Source organism: Schistocerca piceifrons, chromosome 3 (genome assembly GCF_021461385.2).
Source record: "Schistocerca piceifrons isolate TAMUIC-IGC-003096 chromosome 3, iqSchPice1.1, whole genome shotgun sequence".
Taxonomy (NCBI): Eukaryota; Metazoa; Arthropoda; class Insecta; order Orthoptera; family Acrididae; genus Schistocerca; species Schistocerca piceifrons.
The window spans coordinates 610,000,898-610,022,390 of NC_060140.1; positions in this window are offsets into that span (position 1 = coordinate 610,000,898).

Here is a 21,493-nt window from a genome sequence, read left to right on the forward strand (position 1 = left end):
AAAGTAAAAGATATTGTGGGTGCAAGTTAGGGAATAGTGAAGGAGTGCAATCTGGATATATTGAGCATTGATCTAAACTAAGTATTAAATTCACTGATCCCTTAAGAATATTAGTACAGAAAGGAATTGTCCCATCAGTTAAAACTAGTGAGCATATTGAATGTAGGCAGAAGTTTTTTGTCGAAATACAGGATAAAGGAGAGGTATTAAAGTTAAGGGACTTCCAATTTTAGCACCTGTTGGTACCAAAGATCTCTGGCTAGTTAGAGAAACACCACAGGGGCTACGGACGAATGGTAAGACCTGATGCATAAATGTACATTTATTTTCTGAATCTGTTTCATGGATCAAAGAGGGAAACCACATTGCCCTGGTTTGTGTGTGCATTTTATTGGTTAATCCCAACCAGGAGTGTTAAAGTGCCAGTAAATATCAAATGTTTGAGGGCAGTTTTTGATCCTGTTGGGCTGGATGGGTGCATGTACATGTTCTGTTGTTTAATCCTCTTTAATGGAGTTTTGATGTTTTAGACTGGTTGAATTGGGGAAGGGGGTTGAGGGTGCTGATTCATGCTGAACTGCATGGAGACGGTTTTTGTTGGTAAACCCCATTAGGGGAATATTGGGTATTTTTGGCTCCTGTTGCTGGGAACAGATTCCTGCTAGTTTGTGTGGATACATGACTGAGGTTAAGTCAGGTAACCCCACTAGGAAGCTGAATGCACTGATACTTATCAAATGCCTGAAGGTAATATTTGGTGCTTGTGGTCTGTGCACGAATGGGACACATTCTTATGTTGGTTGAGCTATGCATTTAACAATGCTGTCAGGAAGCCAACTAGGATACCCTGCCCAATTTGACGTTTTCATTCAGACTTAATTTCATTCAAACTTAATTTCATTGAAACTTAATTTGCACCTCTACAGCATGTGGGCTTTCAGTGATTTGTTGGAGGAGAAGATTGGCACTGCACAAATCCAAGAGAGTTGAAAACGATTTATGAAAAATGGGAAAATGAATTACGAAAGGAGTGTGAGGAGGAGATCCATATCAATGATGCCCACTGGTGTCGTTGATATATTTGTTAAAATTTTTGTTACAGTGAGTAAGGGAACCGATTAGGTAATAGGCAAGCTTTTGACCCGCTTTAGTCGCCCTGTCCAAGCAATTCAGTTCATCACTCCAGTTATGTTATTGCTAAGGAATCTAGAAAATAAACATTTTAAGGTCTGTATCTCTTAAATTAAGCCATATGTGAGGTTTTTCTTAATGTAACAAACATTTTACCCATGTGTTCTTACTGTATATTTTCTGTAGTGTACCACAACGTTCCTTGGTATTTATTGCTAGAATCCTTTATGTAGTCATATCTCTCCTCTTTCACTCTCAAGGTTTTAAGAAAATATAATTTGTATGTTATGGTGCAGTTTCCAAGAAGATGAAAAAAATCATGAAATCTCAAGCAAATGCAGTAGAAACTGGTTAAGTTACGATGAAAATCACATTTCATCCCAAAATATCAGAAAATCACAATAAAACAATGTTTGTCAGGGGTCATCACTTAAAATTACCTATATATTCACCCAACGTCATCAAATTTCCATCATTTTTCTCCAATGATTTAATAATTTTAGAATATTTCACTATTTTTCAAGATTTTATCAGTTTTTCCAAAGTATTTTTAATGACCAATCATTTCCCTACAAATTCATCAAATTTTCAATCAGTTTCTGGGATATCTACTTGAACTTTTGTGACGTTTTCATCTTCTTGGAAATTGTGCCAGAACATGCAAACTATATAAATAACTTTATAATTAACAATCATTCAATAAATAATTAATTAAAACATAAAAATTGGCAATTTCTTAAGAGTGGAATCAGATATAAAAGTTTTGAATCACCTGCCAGTCTCATCAATTTTTCTTTGAAAATGTGGGTAAGAAAATTAAAAACCTCTGTAAAACAATTTTATCACTTCCATCACTCATTCATTTCCTTAAAACTTTATTAGAATATTTTTCAATATAAATGAGTGTCTTCAACATTTTGGGAGTGCTGGAATGTTTTGATGTCAAATATATCTTAAAAGGAACATCAAAAGTGTGGTGTTTATCACAGATTCTCTCTACATTCAGAATTATGATAAGAGAATTTATCAAATTTTAGTGATGTTTTGAGTTTAAAAGATGATTATGATGCCTAGGAACATATCTTAGGAATCAAAGAATGTAGAAACAATCTACTTTTCAATGGAAACCACAAATACTCATTTGTCAAATGCGCATTTTAAAAAATTAAAAATGTTGTAAATGTAAATTTTATCAAAAAAATTATTTTATGATATCCATATGTTAATACATATATTTTATGTGCAAAACACAACACATCTTTCATCATCATGAGGACATAATATTTTTATTAACCTTTGTTGAATCAATTTCATATTTATTACTTTATATTAATTTCATTGTTCGATATTGTTCAGTATTATGAAACAAACAAATGGAACAGATTATCCAACATATGATGGAAAATCATAGAAAGTAATTGATAACTACATATCAAAATTATTTGATTATGTCACTATAAAGAAAGGATGTAATGTTTTATCTTGAACTGAACATCCATCTGCTTCTCCATCAGTTTTATTACGTATAGCCTTGAGTCTTGCTGATTAAATATGTATGGAGGGACATATAATTAACAATGGAGAAATAAAAGCAAAAAATATGGTACTATAGCCACTGGATTTTTTTTTACTTTTTAAAGATTATAAAGAAGTAATGAGGGAGGGAGCCATTCTGTAATGTTTACTTGTGATTTGTGTTAAAATGATATCTTTTCTGATGGGCTCATTATCATGATTCTAGAGTCAAAATAAAGGATACTTTATGAAAAGAAGGTATAATTGTAGTTGAGAATATGAAAATCCGAGTGTCAGCTGTTAAATAAAAATCCGAATTATGAGCTTTGACAATCAGAAGTTATATTAAAAAATCCTAAGATACCGATTCCTTTTAATGAATTACAAACTACTGAGGTAGCAGGAATTAGTGGTAAGACAAATTTTGAGATAGATATGGCAATTTATTATAATTCAATAGAGTTTGAAATGCTTTATTTTCTATTTGTTGTGTTTCAGACTAAATGTAAAAGTAATCAGTTGATTGGTTTTATCATTGTATGTGCATGTTAAACTATGTACTTTTTAAGATTGTAAGAAATGAAATATTTCTGCAAAAAATGTGGATTTTAGAGTCACCAGACAATCATCTTAAACCATATGATTGTTTTGATATTTTAAATGAGTTACACAGTCAAAAGAAATTGTTAATATAAAACCATGTAATTTCATAACAAGTTATTTTATCTATGTCACAAACATGACACTCAGGAAAATATTGTTGTGATACAAGACCAAGAATTAATTATGTTATAGTTTAAATGATAATATACCACCTGATACACTTATGTTCCTAATTATATGTGGAAAAAGAATTTACTGTATGATGCTTGATGTAGAATAATTAGCGAGAATTTTTAAATCAATAGAAAACTTGCATGTTTCAAATTTTTTGGTTATTGAGTGAGAAACATTTAAAAATAATATACATACACCAATTAAATCTTTTAACTATTTGGTAAACTATTTATTGGTAAATTATAATATCAATATGATAGTTTTACAGCCATAAAAAGAGAGAATTTGATAATTCAATTTCTTCCATAATATCTACAACATTTTCATTGCAACTAAAAAATTCAAGTTCATATACATCATCATCTCCATAAATACTTTAATATAATCAGTATTATTATGTTTTATGCTTCTGAAATGCTCTATTATTAAAAATGTTTAAAATAATATCTGCAAATACACTCCTGGAAATTGAAATAAGAACACCGTGAATTCATTGTCCCAGGAAGGGGAAACTTTATTGACACATTCCTGGGGTCAGATACATCACATGATCACACTGACAGAACCACAGGCACATAGACACAGGCAACAGAGCATGCACAATGTCGGCACTAGTACAGTGTATATCCACCTTTCGCAGCAATGCAGGCTGCTATTCTCCCATGGAGACGATCGTAGAGATGCTGGATGTAGTCCTGTGGAACGGCTTGCCATGCCATTTCCACCTGGCGCCTCAGTTGGACCAGCGTTCGTGCTGGACGTGCAGACCGCGTGAGACGACGCTTCATCCAGTCCCAAACATGCTCAATGGGGGACAGATCCGGAGATCTTGCTGGCCAGGGTAGTTGACTTACACCTTCTAGAGCACGTTGGGTGGCACGGGATACATGCGGACGTGCATTGTCCTGTTGGAACAGCAAGTTCCCTTGCCGGTCTAGGAATGGTAGAACGATGGGTTCGATGACGGTTTGGATGTACCGTGCACTATTCAGTGTCCCCTCGACAATCACCAGTGGTGTACGGCCAGTGTAGGAGATCGCTCCCCACACCATGATGCCGGGTGTTGGCCCTGTGTGCCTCGGTCGTATGCAGTCCTGATTGTGGCACTCACCTGCACGGCGCCAAACACGCATACGACCATCATTGGCACCAAGGCAGAAGCGATTCTCATCGCTGAAGACGACACGTCTCCATTCGTCCCTCCATTCACGCCTGTCGCGACACCACTGGAGGCGGGCTGCACGATGTTGGGGCGTGAGCGGAAGACGGCCTAACGGTGTGCGGGACCGTAGCCCAGCTTCATGGAGACGGTTGCGAATGGTCCTCGCCGATACCCCAGGAGCAACAGTGTCCCTAATTTGCTGGGAAGTGGCGGTGCGGTCCCCTACGGCACTGCGTAGGATCCTACGGTCTTGGCGTGCATCCGTGCGTCGCTGCGGTCCGGTCCCACGTCGATGGGCACGTGCACCTTCCGCCGACCACTGGCGACAACATCGATGTACTGTGGAGACCTCACGCCCCACGTGTTGAGCAATTCGGCGGTACGTCCACCCGGCCTCCCGCATGCCCACTATACGCCCTCGCTCAAAGTCTGTCAACTGCACATACGGTTCACGTCCACGCTGTCGTGGCATGCTACCAGTGTTAAAGACTGCGATGGAGCTCCGTATGCCACGGCAAACTGGCTGACACTGACGGCGGCGGTGCACAAATGCTGCGCAGCTAGCGCCATTCGACGGCCAACACCGCGGTTCCTGGTGTGTCCGCTGTGCCGTGCATGTGATCATTGCTTGTACAGCCCTCTCGCAGTGTCCGGAGCAAGTATGGTGGGTCTGACACACCAGTGTCAATGTGTTCTTTTTTCCATTTCCAGGAGTGTATTATATTGACTTTGTTTCTTTTTTGGTTCATTATTCTCTCAACAAAAATATTTTATTAAATTTAAATTCATGTTATATATTATTCATACACGATTTTATTTTATTTTATGTTGTAGAAAACTTGCCTCTTTCTATTTGTCCTAACTGAGTAGAAAAACTTAAATAATAAGAAAACGAACTTAAATTTTTATATTAAACATTATTTCCAGATTTGCATAATGAATAAATTTAAATTTTGCTAATTAATAATTTCTTCTATATAATGGAGTCTCTACTCAAAATGGTCAACAGTGTAAACGAAGCAAAATTATTTAAGAAAATTACTCAGCTAGAAGTAGATGTCTTATATCATATCACAGATTGTGACTACTTAAATATAAAATACAGAGAAAAAGTTTGTCTGGAATTCAACAATATTTAAAATTGTTTTGCAAAACAAATATTTCAAAATATTCAGTGCACTTGGTTTTAAGTTTTTTGAAGACCGAAATATTAAACTGACATTGAAAGGAAGGAAAAAAAAGAAGATGATTTTAATGAATGTCACGATATTGAGATCGCAGTTTGAAAATTATTTTTCTCGAAATATCTTCGTTGTTTCTTTTTATTTTAATTAATTATTTTGAGTAGAGATAGTTTTTATGTTCTGGTAACAAATCATGAAATTTCACGAAATACAACGGAAAATTATTGAAAAATTGATGCAGTGATAGGGTAATGATTGGTCATTAAAAACAATTTCGAAAAAAATCGGGAAAATCGTGAAAAATAGGGAAATATTCTAAGAAATGAAAAACGTTGGATAAAAATGATGGAAATGTGATGCAAATGGGTGAAAAATTGTTAATTTTGGGTGATGACCTCTGATGACCATTTTTGTTGTGATTTTCTAACACTTTTCAAAAAATCGTATTTTCTGCATAATTTCAATTAATTTCCAAGATATTTAGTTTAATTTTCATTACTTTTTTCGTCTTCTTTCTAACATTCTGCATGGTGTCTGTTCTAAGTCGTGTCTCCCTACCACTTTCGCTCAACGACGCTCTGAGCGTGTTTTTTTAGGGAATTGACTAGTTTGAACCCAGGACCTGTTGCTGGTAAGGAGAAGCCAGACCACACATGACATGTAGAGTTCAGAAGAGTTCAGTGAGACTAGTGGTAATATAATCAAATACTTCATGATTTCAGTGTCAGCTCCACTGCACTCCTTGTAAAAGAATCTTAATACTAACTAAATTTAGTGGAAGGGGTTCGAGGTTCAAAATGGTTCAAATGGCTCTGAGCACTATGCGACTTAACTTCTGAGGTCATCAGTCACCTAGAACTTAGAACTAATTAAACCTAACTAACCTAAGGACATCACACACATCCATACCCGAGGCAGGATTCGAACCTGCGACCATTGCAGTCGCTCGGTTCCAGACTGTAGCGCCCAGAACCGCACGGCCACTCCAGCCGGCAAGGGGTTCAAGGCTTTCCTATGTTTAGTTAGCTGGTGAAATAACGTCGGAAAAGCAGTTAAGTTTACCACTGGAAATTTTATTCTACTCACAGAACATTGTTTTTAAATTGCACTATTGATAAAAGGAAATATTTTAATACAGGATGCTAAAAACAAACTGCGTTCAACAAAAATGCGAACGAATATTCCCTGAATGGGTTTTCAAGTTCTACAATGGACCGAAGGATGACCTATGCCGTATCACATCTATAATCTAGGTTTAAATTAAGTTTCACCAAAGAGAAAACTATCAAAATGGTCTACAGTGACCCTCAGTTATCTTTAATTACTCATCTAACTTGTCGTAAATTACAGTGGCTGATGTGGCTTCTCAATAATTATATAACAGAAAAATCACTGCATTTCAGATTTTTACTTCAAGTAGCAAATGTGAACACAATGAGATTTAATTGACGATCGACACTTGTATTACGTTAAAAGGGGGTGTAACAGATGAGACTTCTGCAGTTCTGAGTGAAGCTTTATGCACTTTTATGCGGCATCGTGTGTGTTCATTACCTTGTCGTTGGTTAGGTAGCATCGGGGGGGCGGCGGGAGGCGCAGCTCCATACAGCTCGTCGTCTCGAAAGCAACTCTCTCCTAACTTCTCCTTACTAGAATTTACCGAAGTTGGTTTAAGAAAAAAACTATCTGGCTGCGTTTTCATCTGACCAATCAGGGTCTCAATGTTAACCTTAAGCTCCCCCTACAAAAATTCTGTCTATCCAATGAGAAACGTTATACGTTTCGTGGTGGGGCAATGTTTTTAACGTTTGCAACGTAACAGAGACGTGAAAAAGTCTCACGCTAAAACTTGCAGCTGATGTGGTCCTTTTAGTGTTATCGTAAGATCTGTACTGTTCTTCTGGAGGGCTCTATCTTTTAACATGGGCTGGGGGGTGGTCCTCGTGGTCGGCAGGCGATGTGGGTGTCCGCCCCTTATCGTAGGGCCTTCTAGCTTAACACGGTTCTGCTCTTGGCTTCTGTTCTCGTTTCTTTCCTTGGAACTGCGTCTGTTTCACGGTGGGAAGGTATGACATGCATTTAGGCGTTCTTGTGTTAGCCTGTGGTATTCCATTTGCTCACTCGTTGACCGTATTACTTTGGTTAATTTAATGTCAGGATTTATTCAGTGCTATGTGACATGCTGCCGGATTTGCTTATCATGTCAGGGTTTTCATGGAAGGTGCTGGATTTGCCTGACACCTTACATATTATAAACTGCACTAGAATATATAAACTATACTTACTTTTAGGCCTGATGAAAACCTTTCCATGTTGGGTTAATGGGCATATATGTTTTTCCAGCTGCATTCCCTCCCAGAGACCTGCAGTTTTGTGGTGGGGGGGATGAGTCATCACTATATGACACATTTGTAGCAGTTTTAAGATCATCCCAAGTAGAGTTGCAGCCTAGACAGCGCTGCAACATGAGAGTGCTTCCAGCGAGAGTGAAGCTACACCACCACTGTCCAGAGATGATGTGGGAGGCTTCTGTGTACTACACACAGGAAGTGAATTACCACTGAGAGCAGAAAGTTGACCATCAGAAGTATAGAGGGCCAGTCCTAACCCTAGATTTTGAGTGTTAGGCAGTGACAGTGGTGAGCAAAATTCATTAATTTGTCAGGGATGGTGGGAGGGAAAGCCACACTTAGTCGGCATTGGAATGGATTCTTCTCTTGGCTCAGTGGGCGAGGTGCGAGTGAAATATTGATGATTCCAGTGTCAGTCATTTATTGATACATAAGACCCTTTAAGCAAACAGAGCAATACGTTGTGTTATAACTCGCACTATTCCTCACGTAGCGGTGTAGCATGGAGTCATAGCGTGCAGATTTCAGTGACCGGCAACAGCTCTTGTTGCAGGGGAGCGCCAGGCGGCATATTCTTCCATTCATTACCGTGCCTGTGACCCTCTGCGGCGGCAGCGCGGTCTTCTCCTTGTGAATTCGCTCGTTGCGTTATTAATAAGCAGCTACGGCACGGTGCGGAGTGCTCGATCCAGGAATCGAACCAGTGACCCTCAGGTTTGGCTTCTTCTGGCGGAGTACATCAACCTCTAGGTTAACAGGTGACCCACTTGGCGAGGCCACAGTCCCTTTGTCCTCACCAGCCACCTGGGTAAGTACCACACGAACTTCTTTCTGGTACCATCTGGGATGGCCGCATTGATCCATTAGCTTGGTGCTGACATCTTCTTCTGACGAGCAGTGTAGCAGCTATGTCGCTGCAGGGAAGTATGACATCCGCTGATTAACCATCAGTTCGTCCGTCCAGGCGACGTTTCTGAGTCTGTTCTTCCTCCCCTCAAACGACCCCCTCATGCCCATATGCCCAGTTGTCGGAGGTATATATTCGGTGTTATCGCCTATGTCTCGAAGCTTCTAGGGTGGCTCTGACTCTCTGGTCGTTGATCTATGCTTCTCACGTTGGGCAGAAAAGTGACCAATGTCGACACATGTGCTGGCTTTCCTTCTTAAAACAATGGCATGGTCGGGCATTGCTCCGTCACCCTCCATTGCATCGCCAGATGTCACGCGGACGACTTCAGTATGTTTAGAGTTCTTGGAGCATTGACCACTGATGTGCGAGCTGCGCTGGTTGTTGTTCTCCTTGGAAGCACTGCCCGGCTGCTCGCACATTGAGCTGTCGAAGTGCTGACTGCTGCTATGCAAACTCCACTGGCTGCCATTCCGTTTATTGTGGCTTAACATACCAAAGTCTCTAAAATGTTCACTTAACCTTTAATAAGTCTTCACGTATTTTTCTGCTGGATCCCTGATTTGAACGACCGTAAATAACACATAATTATTATACACCCTACAGAAGGCAAAGCAGAATAGACAAAATGGGGGCATTCATAGGTACACTTTGGTAGCCACTGGCAAGCAGAGACGAATGTGTTGTTCTATGGAAACAAGTGTGGCACATCCAACATGTTTTCCATTAAGCAATCTATGCTGTGTTCTTACCATAGTGAGAGAACTATCGTTAGATTTGAGCTGTGTGTGTGTGTGTGTGTGTGTGTGTGTGTGTGTGTGTACCTGTTTTGCATGCAGCTATGCATTTCTCTCTAGTCTCTCCAGTCTCTGGTGCACATTGGAAGTCTGCCTGTGGCACAGACAATGTTGTATTTATGGGAAGCTGAGGGTAGAATAGTATAGTGGCTAAATGCATTCGCTTTATGTGAGATTGCCTGTATTGATTTACATGAGTGTTATATGTTTATTGGACTGATTTTGAATCCTAGATTTACATAATGGTGTTCAGTTACTTAAACTGCCTGTTACGTACATATGAGATTAATGGACTGTTCAACATGTGCCAGATGTAGTGGTAATTCTGATGAAGTCACAGTGCATAAATCATTAGGGCTGTAAGCTCCGTTAACTGACAATCAGTTCCCAGTGTTTTCTATTGGCTAACCAGTTTGGTTCTTTGCTTTCATCTGAATTCACTGTAACAGCCTAAATTTGCACTAATCAGCCTGAACATTATGATCACCTACCCAATAGCCAGTACCTCCACCTTTGGCACGGATAACAGTGGTAATGTGTTGTGGCATGGAAGCAATGTGGATTTGTTAGGTTGGAACCACATCTATACACAGAATTCACCAAACTCCCTTAGTTTCCAGGGAGGGGGACGATGAGCTATGGTCATATGATTCAATCACATCCCAGATGGGTTTGACAGGGTTCAGATTGGGCGAGTTGGGGGCCAGCACATCAGTTTGAACTCATCATTGTTTTCCTCAAACCAGCCCATCACACTCCTGGCCTTGTCACGTGGCGCATTATCTTGTTGAAAAATGCCATTGCTGTCTGGAAACACAACATGGTCTGAAACCGGTGTATGATGCTCTTTGACCGTCATCGTGTCTTGCGCCACCTCCACTGGCCTCATGGATGCCCACCTGAATGTTCCCCAGAGCATAATGAAGTCGCCGCCAACTTGTCTCCAACCTGCAGTACACGGGTCAGGAAGCTATTCCCCTGGAAGACGATGGATTTGCGTCCTTCCATCGTATGATGAAGAAGGTATTGCAACTCACCAGACCATGCAACACTCTGCCACTACGCCAACGTCCAGTGCTGATAGTCATGTGCCCATTTCAGTCGTAGTTGCCGATGTCATGGTGTTAACATTGGCACATGCAAGGGTCGTCAGCTGTGGAGGCCTATCGTTAGGAGCTTTCGGTGTACTGTCTGTTCAGACACACTTTAACTCTGCCCAGCATTAAATTCTAATGTTATTTCCGCCACAGTTCGTGCCTGTACTGTTGACCAGTCTGCCCAGCCTGCGACATCCAACATCTGTTATGAGGGGTGGCCACCCAACCGCACGACGTCTGGACATGGTTTCACCTTGGTTTCGCCACTTGTTGAAAACACTCACCGCAGCACTCCTCAAGTGCCCAGCAATTCGTGTAGTTCCCGAAATTCTCATGCCAAGCCTCAAGGCCATCACAATCTGGCGTCATCAAACCCAGGTAGATCGCGAACCTTCCTCGTTCTATACACACACAGCATGTTCTCTAAAGCTACATGGACCTTGTATGTGCCTGACTGGCAGTCATTTCTCGCCAGGTGATATTGCTATCGCCTGCACGGATTTATATCTGCAGCAGGTAGGTGGTCATAATGTTCTGGATAATCAGTGAATTTTCTGCTTGTACTCTACTGGCCATTAACATTGCTGCACCAAGAAGAAATCAGTGGACAAATATATTATACTAGAACTGACATGTAATTACATTTTCAGACAATTTGGGTGCATAGACCCTGAGAAATCAGTACCCAGAACAACCACCTGTGGCCGTAATAACGGCCTTTATACGCCTGGGCATTGAGTCAAACAGAGCTTGGATGGCGTGTACAGGTGCAGCTGCCCATGCAGCTTCAACACGATACCACAGTTCGTCAAGAGTAGTGACTGGTGTATTGTGACGAGCCAGTTGCTCGGTCACCATTGACCAGACGTTTTCAATTGACGAGAAATCTGGAGAATGTGCTGGCCAGGGCAGCAGTCGAACATTTTCTGTATCCAGAAAGGCCCGTACAGGACCTGCAACACGCGGTCGTGCATAACCCTGCTGAAATGTAGGGTTTCGCTGGGATCGAATGAAGCGTAGAGCCACGGGTTGTAACACATCTGAAATGTAACGTCCACCGTTCAAAGTGCCGTCAATGCTACACCACGAAGATGACGTGCTACAGACGCGGAGTTTTACCGACAGGAAGAAGATGCTGTGATACGCAAATGATTAGCTTTTCAGAGCATTCACACAAGGTTCGCGCCGGTGGCGACACCTACAACGTGCTGACATGAGGAAAGTTTCCAATCGATTTCTCATACACAAACAGCAGTTGACCGGCGTTGCCTGGTGAAACGTTGTTGTGACGCCTCGTGTAAGGAGGAGGAATGCGTACCATCACGTTTCCGAATCGATTGAGGTCGGATTGTAGCCTATCGCGATTGCAGTTTATCGTTTCGCGACATTGCTGCTCGCGTTGGTCGAGATCCGATGACTGTTAGCAGAACATGGAATCGGTGGGTTCAGGAGGGTAATACGGAACGCCGTGCTGGATCCCAACGGCCTCGTATCACTAGCAGTCGAGATGACAGGTATCTTATCCGCATGTCTGTAACGGATCGTGCAGCCACGTATCGACCCCTGAGTCAACAGATGGGGACGTTTGCAAGACAACAACCATCTGCACGAATAGTTCTACGACGTTTGCAGCAGCATGGACTATCAGCTCGGAGACCATGGCTGCGGTTACCCTTGACGCTGCATCACAGACAGGAGCGCCTGCGATGGTGTACTCAACGACGAACCTGGGTGCACAAAAGTGCAAAACGTCATTTTTTTCGGATGAATCCAGGTTCTACTTACAGCATCATGATGGTCGCATCCGTGTTTGGCGACATCGCGGTGAACGCACATTGGAAGTGTGTATAGGTCAATGCCATACTGGCGTACCACACGGCCTGACGGTATGGGGTGCCATCGGCTACACTTCTCGGTCACGTCTTGTTCGCATTGACGGCAGTTTGAACAGTGGACGTTACATTTCAGATGTGTTACGGCCCGTGGCTCTACCCTTCATTCGATACCTGCAAAACCCTACACTTCAGCAGGGTAACGCACGACCGCGTGTTGCTGGTCCTGTACGGGCCTTTCTGGATATAGAAAATGTTCGAGTGCTGCCCTCGCCAGCACATTCTCCAGATCTCTCATCAATTGAAAACGTCTGGTCAATGGTGACCGAGCAACTGGCTCGTCACAATACACCAGTCACTACTCTTGATGAACTGTGGTATCGTGTTGAAGCTGCAGGGGCAGCTGTACCTGTACACGCCATCCAAGCTCTGTTTGACTCAATACTCAGGCGCATCAAAGCCGTTATTACGGCCAGAGGTGGTTGTTCTGGGTACTGATTTCTCAGGATCTATGCACCCAAATCGCGTGAAACTATAATCACATGTCAGTTCTAGTATAATATATCTGTCCAATGAATACCCGTTTATCATCTGCATTTCTTCTTGGTGCAGCTATTTTAATGGCCAGTAGTGTATTTATTAATTTTATGTACACAATTCCACTTCTGGAGGCCTTCATATAAACAGTATTTGGTCTATAAATTAAGCAAGAGAAACTTTTCTTAAAGAAGTGTAATTTATACAACTTCTCTCTCTCTCTCTCTCTCTCTCTCTCTCTCTCTCTCTATATATATATATATATATATATATATATATATATATATATATATATATATATATAGGGATGTAATAATTCTTATACATAAGGAGTTTTGCTCTTTCTGAAACTTCATTATTCCAAATCAGATGTTTTATTGTTTGGTAGAAATTGCCTCCCTTCTGTAACCTCCTATTAATTTCGTTAGTTATTCTTCCATCCCTGGATATTTCACTCCCTAAATAAGTGAAACTTTCTACCACTTTGAGGGGTTCTCCATTCAAGGTAATATTTCCGTTGATTCATTTCTCCCTTCCAAATACCATTACTTCACTCTTATCTTTATTTATTTTTAATCCATACCTTTTCATTATTTCCTTCCACGCATCAAGCTGTAACTGTACATCTACCTCTTTATCACCCCATATTACCATATCATCTGCAAAAATCATCTTTTTATCTTTTTCTTTTACTATATCTTTAACTGCCCTATTCATTCCCTCCATCACAACATTAAAAAGCGCAGGAGATAGAATACTTCTTTGCTTAAGTCCTTGTCTTATTTCGAAGTATTCAGAGTTCCCCAATGGTGTTCTAATTCTACAATTGTGGCCTCTGTGCATTGTCTTTATAACATTAATGTATCCATCTTCTATATCTATCTTCTTCAGTTAAAAAGCGCAGGAGATAGAATACTTCCTTGCTTAAGTCCTTGTCTTATTTCGAAGTATTCAGAGTTCCCCAATGGTGTTCTAATTCTACAATTGTGGCCTCTGTGCATTGTCTTTATAACATTAATGTATCCATCTTCTATATCTATCTTCTTCAGTTCATCCCAGAGTCTTTCCCTGTTAACTGAGTCATATGCCTTTTCTATGTCTATAAAACCATTATCACCCTCTTGTTATACTTCCAACTTTTTTCCATCAGTTGACGGATAGAAAATATCAGGTCGATCGTGCTCCTTCCTTTCCTAAGCCCATGCTGTTCTTCACTCAGCTCCTTTTCTATCTTTTCACTTATTCGATTTAGTAAAATTCTTTCAAAAATCTTGGCTGTATGGCTCATGAGGGTTATTCCTCTGTAGTTTTTACAAAGTCTTTTATTGCCTTTCTTGAAGATGGGAACAATGTCTCCTGTTCTCCAGTCGTCAGGTATTTTACTATTTCTCCACACGCTTGATAGTACTCTATCACAGCCACTGCATTCCCACTAGACCTGATGCTCTTATCATGTCCACTGATACTTCATCAGGTCCTGGGGCTTTCCCCCCATTCATCTTCTTCACAGCTTTTTCCATTTCTTCCCGTGTAATTTGTCCTAATTCTGCTTCCCAACTTCTCTCAATTTCTTCATTATTTGTTGTTTCCTCATGTACCTGCTCCTCAGCGTTTAACAGCTTCTTAAAATGTTCTTTCCAGAGACCTTTTATATTCCCTGGATCTTTAATAATGGTACCGTCCTCTGTTTCCATCTTTACTGGTACTTCAGAAGCCTTCCTTTTATTTTTCATCATTTTATAGAACATTTTCTTATTGCTCTTCACATCTTCTTCAAGTTTTTTGTAAACTCTTCCCATGCCTTTTTCTTTGCTGTTTCCACTATTTCTTTGCACTTCTTCTTTTCCTCTATATATCTTTTATGGTCTTCGTCATTTTTAGTTTTCCACCATTTTCTCCATGCTCCATTTTTTATTCTAACTTCTTGGATTGTGGTATCATCCCACCAACTTCTCTGTCTTATTTTTTCCTTTCCAAATGTTCTGCCACATACTTTTTGTGCTGCTTCAACTAAAGTGTCTTTGAATAAACTCCATTCTTTTTCTACATCGCAGAAAACTTCTTTCGGAAATTTTTGTGTTATGAATTCTCCGTACTTCTCAGCACATTCACTCTCCTTCAATTTCCAATCCCGTATCCTCATCACTTTCTTCTGTTTTCTATTTTTCACACACTGATTCATTTTCCATTGTCCCACCAGTAATCTATGGTCTCCATCTGCACTCACACTTGGAATTACCTTCACATTTGTTACTTTCTCTCCCCATTCCCTATCTACTAGAATATAATCAATTACACTCTTCGTTCCTCCATCCCAACTGTATCTGGTGAGCCGGCCGCGGTGGTCGTGCGGTTCTAGGCGCTCCAGTCCGGAGCCAAGCTGCTGCTACGGTCGCAGGTTCGAATCCTGCCTCGGGCATGGATGTGTGTGATGTCCTTAGGTTAGTTAGGTTTAATTAGTTCTAAGTTCTAGGGGACTGATGACCACAGCAGTTGAGTCCCATAGTGCTCAGAGCCATTTTTTTGTATCTGGTGATAACATGACTTTCTCTCTTCATAAACCAGCTGTTTGCTATTTTCATTCCATTCCTCTGGCACAAATCCAGGAGTCTTTCCCCTTCTTCACTTCTGCCTCCATATCCAAAACATCCCAATACTTGCTCAAATCCCTTTCTGTCTTTGCCTACCTGCGCATTAAAATCTCCCATCACTATATTAGCACTCTCTATATGGTTTTCTAACACATTTTCAAAGTTCATCTTCTCTTCTTCGCTACATCCCATTTGAGGTGCATAAATCTGGATTACTTTTAGTGTTTCTTTTTGGAATCTCAGGTTTAAGATTATGATCCTGTCTGATATATATCACACATTTTCAATACAGCTTTGTACATTCTTATTCACCATCACTGCCACACCATTTCTTCCATACCTGTTATTCCCACTCCAGTACAGTTTTCCTCCTCCTCTCAAATTCTTCTCACCTTTTCCCTTCCACTTTGTTTCGCTTAATCCCAATATATCCAACTTCCTCTCTGTTTATACATCTGTCATTTCTTCCATTTTTCCATTGAGGGTTAATATATTAAGGGTGCCAATATTTAGGTTATTTTTTAGCCCAGTTGGTTTCATCTTCTTGTACTGATGAATATCATCAGGTCTCCCATCATTTGCACCAGTACTTGAAGAAGCAGTGGGGTCAAATCCTGAGTGGTTCGTTCCGAGTCTCGTCTGTGTTTTGAAAGCAATATATGAAGACTTTCCTACTGGCTTGCTAGGCCTAACGCAAGGAGGGATTTTCTGTTGGGGTTGTCTCCCTTAGCCTTTGGAGTTTCTCCTCCACCACAAGGCAGTGGTTTCCTTCTCATTTAACCCCAGAAAGGAGGGTTGCCTCATCTGCCAGCTACGGCGTTCCGAAGTCTTCCTTCTCCGCCGTGGCTGCCATTAAGGTCTTGACCCGTAACCCTGAGCATGCGTTCCGTGTTATACCCCACGGGATTGGGTCCCTAGCACTCGGGCTTACTGAAGTGTAGGATGCCCACCCCCGCGACGTGGACGCGCCAGGCAGGAATTACCCCAGTGGAGGAATAGGGAAGGGCACCCTACCTCCCTGAAGCCAGGTTAATGATTGTGTATGGTGCCACAATCAAAGGGTAATCTTTGTATTTTTATATATATATATATATATATATATATATATATATATATATATATATATATATATATATAATTTATCTGAAATCAAGTCAGAATTTCTTCAGCACATCAAAGCATCACAAGTTCCTCAATTCTGACTCAAATTTTATTACAGTCTCTTCCATTTCATTAAAATTCTTCCATACGGAATTCACTAATACTATGAGCTACGGTTTTGGGACCTTAACATTGGTTCACGCATTAATTTCAACTATACTTTTAATGCATGCAACCTCATAAATGAATTTGTCTTTATCCATGAGAATATGGTCTTACTGCCTTTGACGCCAATAAATTCCTATATGATGGACAATATGTGTTGTCATTTGTATGATGTCTATTTACAAGTATATTAGAGTTGTGATAGTTGAACTCACTGTTTCAAGGGTATTATGAGTAAGACATTTCACAGTAGAACTTCGTTCTTGTAGTACAACTTGCAGACAACATATATCGCCGTTCGACAAGTGAACCTACTTTGTGCACAGATCATAATCGCCTTCCAATATAAATATGGCTTTTAGTGTCTTGAGTCTCCAAAGAAATATTCGGCTCGTGTTCGACACAGCCCTTTTCATTTAAGTAGAGGAGCCACATCTTTAAGGGGAGTATAGTCTGTAAGGAAAAAACGAATTCAGAGTTAATTGGCTGTTGCCTACAGGAAGAGAACAACGCCAGCATTTACGTAAAGTGAAAACAATTTCCAATTCTCAATCTTGCCAGCAAATGGGTTCGGACTATCTTGCCTCCTGAATACAGGGATTGCTAGCTCAGTGCCTCAAGGCGCAGGTCCAACCGGCGGTGGAGATTTTGGAAAAACTGGTTGCTGTACACTGTTTCCAAATGAAATAAAATGCATCAAAACAAAAGCTGGAATTCTGATGTTGCACACTTTTCCTTTAATTGTGCACTTTTCGTCATTTGATAGTGCATGATTAACTGTGCAGGGAATTTGTGGGTTAAGTTATTATAGCATTACAAAAGCTTAAATACATTTTGAACGAAAGGGGGAGGGGAGGGGGAAGGAGGAGATTAGTGTTTAACGTCCCGTCGACAACGAGGTCATTACAGACGGAGCGCAAGCTCGGGTTAGGGAAGGACGGGGAAGGAAATCGGCCGTGCCCTTTCAAAGGAACCATCCCGGCATTTTCCTGAAAGGATTTGGGGAAATCACGGAAAACCTTAATCAGGATGGCCGGAGACGGGATTGAACCGTCGTCCTCCCGAATGTGAGTCCAGTGTGCTAACCACTGCGCCACCTCGCTCGGGAAGGAGGAAGAGAAGCAGAGTGCAATCGGCTTGGCCGAATTCAAGCAACGCGCTGAAAAAGTCTTTTAGGAAAGAACGAATTATAGAGTGTGCTGTCATCACATACCGCTTCTGCTCTCTACAAACCTCTCTCCATCGTTTCGTATCAGAATCGGTTTACATAAGTGAGAACTGCCCAGGTGACCAAACTGAGCGTTATTTTGCCATTTGGGCTAATAGTGACAGGATTTTGAGCAAATTTTTAAGGAAAGGCAACCATAGTTCTTTGGGCAATATTTCTGGGTGACACTGGCAAATCCAAGCGTATTTTTACGCACTGATTATGATTTAAAGTTATTTGTAAAGATGTTCATCGCTCTGCTGCCTTGTAAACAAATAAAATATGGCAACCGCAAAGATGTATAAACGACTCCAGCGTAGTTAACATTACGCTGCTATATATAAGCAGTTAGGCTATTACAGTAGTGTGTACACATTTTTTACTTATGATAACGCTAGTGGACGAAACAAAATCGATTTTCCTCTTCCTTGTTGTTATTAACTTATCCATAAATAGAAACTGTCAGGAAAGCACACAAATAAAAACAACTAACAGCAGTACTTACATTACATTCATGAACTGATTAGCAAAACAACTGAACTCAGGTAAGGCCAACAATATACAGTGGTTGGTCTTGGCTAAAGTGGAGATAGGCGATAGCCGATAGTGCTATTGGTATACAGATAGTTTCAATCAATCGATTGCCTTGCTGACTATCAATAGAGCGTATACCTTTTTCGTCGTGTGATTGAATAACAAAATATAAAGGGAGAGCGAAAAACTCCCGTTCGAAGGCCGTGCAGTCGGCATTGAAAATATCATCCCACCGACGCCAGGTTGAAAATATCGTGTTCTGATGCGTGAAGAAATCTGTAACTAGCTGCTGCACTTCTTCGACCGACAGGAAATGTCGACATCTGAAAACCCTGTTTTAGGGATCGTGGGCGTAATATCGCGTAGGGGGATCAGGACCATAGGGCAGGTGGTAAAGTGTTTCCCATTTGAGTTTGAGTAACTTCTGCGTTATGACATTTGCGATGTGGGGACGTGGGTTATCATGAAACAGAAGCACTCCTCGTCGATCGCGCCATTCCACAACGATGGTTTTCGGCAAACATGTTGCCCCATAAAATTCTTAACTGTCCAGTGGATATCTACCAATGTTTACTCTTCCGCAGCCAAGAAAAGAATTACAGCACGTTGGTCCTGTTTGGACGCAACTGGTAATAACGTCGCCATAGCTTATGTTTCCGCATTTGCTCCATGCACATCGGAAACACACTAATTCCACGCCAATCCCTTGCTCACATGTCGGTGCTTACACACCTGCATCGGAGCCCCGCTACGTTACATATACGCCGCAGAAACGCCCCGAAAACAAGAACTGTTTCATCGTTCTTTTTGTATTTCAGTTTCGTTACACGGCGACTAGGTAGTGTGTACTTTCATTTGGGTGATTGGGGTGGGGGGGTGGGGGGAGGGTCCAGACCCCCTGGATCCCCGCCTCCTCCTTGGCTACGTCCTTGCTGCAAGCAATAGAGGGACTGTATCCCCAAAATATTCGTCACAATTTCATCTTGATGGCTAAAAATTCTCGTGCTCATCATTGTGTTCTCGTGAGCTTGTTCCTACATCATGCTGGACCACCAGAATGGAGTGGCCTGCCTATTCTCCGGGCATGAACCAATGGAACATGTGTAGGATCTATTGAAATCAGCTGTTTTTGGACATGGACAACTACCACGTACTCTGCGCGACTTAAGCATAATCGCCTTTGACTTAAGCATAATCGCCTTTGAAGAATGGGACCTGAGTTGGCTTGATAATATCTTCGATTGTATGCCACGATTAATTCGAGCCTGCATCCGAGCAAGGGGACGTTTCACCACATACTGACGTTGCCCTGAAGTGCTGCGAAAAATCCCCATTTGGAAGCAGGCGATATCGCCGTTACACAAATTCTCTTTTTTTATTTGGTGATCTGGACACACTTCAAATGAATATAAACTCATACTTCACAGTCAGTCTCTCTTTTTTGTGCCATGAATTTCGAAATAAAGCGGTGACTCAAAACATTTGTTGATTCGTGTGTATACCCTCTATTGAACCTGTCTTCTTCACTCCCTCCGCAAGCGGGGCTCACATTCTTCAAAACTGTGGTCCACCTGCTGCTGGATTTTGCGGCGCTGGTACGGCACAACGCCGCCGCCACACACACACCGCCATACTGCATATGGTGCACAACCAGGCGCTACACAGGTCGCTACTGTCCCTGTCAGCGAGAGCACTTCGAGTACGCAGACAACGAATTTGACTCAAGTAATGGAAAAATCAGAGTACCAGGCACATGACTGCACCAGCTGCAGCTGACAAGGTGGCCCGATCTTGCGTATCCAATATACCGTAATGCAGTAAGTTCTAGTACAGTTACCTTAAGTAAAAGTTATCCTAGGGCTTTATTTAACTTGTTCACATTTTGGTTTTCTTGTAATAAGTTTTACTTATTGTTATTTTTAGTGGGGCTATAGGGTATCATATTCCTGTGGGTTTCATTGTATTTCCTTGGGCTGTTCAATTTACTGTATTTTGGGAGGTCATGGCGATTTGTTTAAGCAGATTGTAAGTAGGCTGTTTAGGTTTTTATGTTGGTAACGCCACATAGCGCTCTGTATCAAAATCACTGACTGTGCTGTGTGCGGTCTGCGGCTGGTTTGCATTGTTGGAATATTTGCTATTGTAGTGTTGGGCAGTTAGATGTGAACAACGCGTAGCGTTGCGCAGTTGGAGGTGAGCCGCCAGCAGTGGTGGATGTGGGGAGAAAGATGACAGAATTTTAAGAGCAGACGATCTGGACGTGTGTCCGTCAGAAAAAGGAAATTTGTAAGACTGGATGACATGAACTGATATATACCGCTACGGTCGCAGGTTCGAATCCTGCCTCGGGCATGGATGTGTGTGATGTCCTTAGGTTAGTTAGGTTTAATTAGTTATATGTTCTAGGCGACTGATGACCTCAGAAGTTAAATCGCATAGTGCTCAGAGCCATATATATATATATATATATATATATATATATATATATATATATATATATATATAATGACTTTTGAACACTGTTAAGGTAAATACATTGTTTATTCTCTACCAAAATTTTTCATCTGCTAACTATGCCTAGCAGTAGTTAGTGCCTTCAGTAGTT